Source organism: Primulina huaijiensis, chromosome 10 (genome assembly GCF_012295235.1).
Source record: "Primulina huaijiensis isolate GDHJ02 chromosome 10, ASM1229523v2, whole genome shotgun sequence".
Classification (NCBI taxonomy): domain Eukaryota; kingdom Viridiplantae; phylum Streptophyta; class Magnoliopsida; order Lamiales; family Gesneriaceae; genus Primulina; species Primulina huaijiensis.
This window is the reverse complement of record NC_133315.1, coordinates 12,671,466-12,672,093: the sequence shown is the minus strand read 5'-3', so window position 1 is coordinate 12,672,093 and position 628 is coordinate 12,671,466. Positions and strand designations below refer to the sequence as shown.

Sequence of the window (628 nt, the reverse complement as noted above, 5' to 3'; positions counted from 1 at the left end):
GTATTATCCAACTTTTACCCAATTTTCATGGCTTAGATTCTGAAAATCCATACATGCATTTACGAGAGTTTGAAGAAGTGTGCAACACATATAATGATCTAAATTGTAGCATGAACACCATTCGACTTAAGCTTTTTCCTTTTTCTTGAAAAGATAAAGCTAAAACTTGGCTACAAAATCTTAGATCGGGATCCATTCGAACTTAGGATGAATTGCAACAACAATTTTTGAAAAAGTTTTTTCCATCTCATAGAACAAATTCTTTCAAAAGGCAAATCATCACTTTCACTCAAAAACAAGGAGAAACTTTTTATCAATCTTGGGATAGATATAAAGAATTGCTTAATCTTTGTCCACATCATGGTTTTGAAATTTGGAGATGTTCTCAATTTTATGAAGGCTTAACACCTAAAGATAGGCAAATGGTTGAATTTATGTGTAATGGAACATTCGAAGATAAAGATCCAAATGAGGCAATTGAGTATCTCGATTCATTAGGTGAAAATGCTCAAAATTGGGACGCTATAGGTACAATCGAACCATCAAACAAGATTCAATCTCCTACATCTGGTGGAGGTATGTACACTCTCAAAGATGAACATGATCTTCAAGCTAGATTTACCTCTTT

At 33.3% G+C, this 628-nt stretch overlaps 1 non-coding gene across 1 annotated transcript; it reads right to left on the bottom strand.

The window, feature by feature from the left end:
- Positions 1 to 258: 258 nt before the first annotated feature.
- On the bottom strand, positions 259 to 367 carry LOC140987055 (small nucleolar RNA R71). Its single transcript, XR_012177056.1, has one exon. It is a non-coding gene; the product is annotated as a small nucleolar RNA R71 (small nucleolar RNA).
- Between the last annotated feature and the right edge of the window lie 261 nt (positions 368 to 628).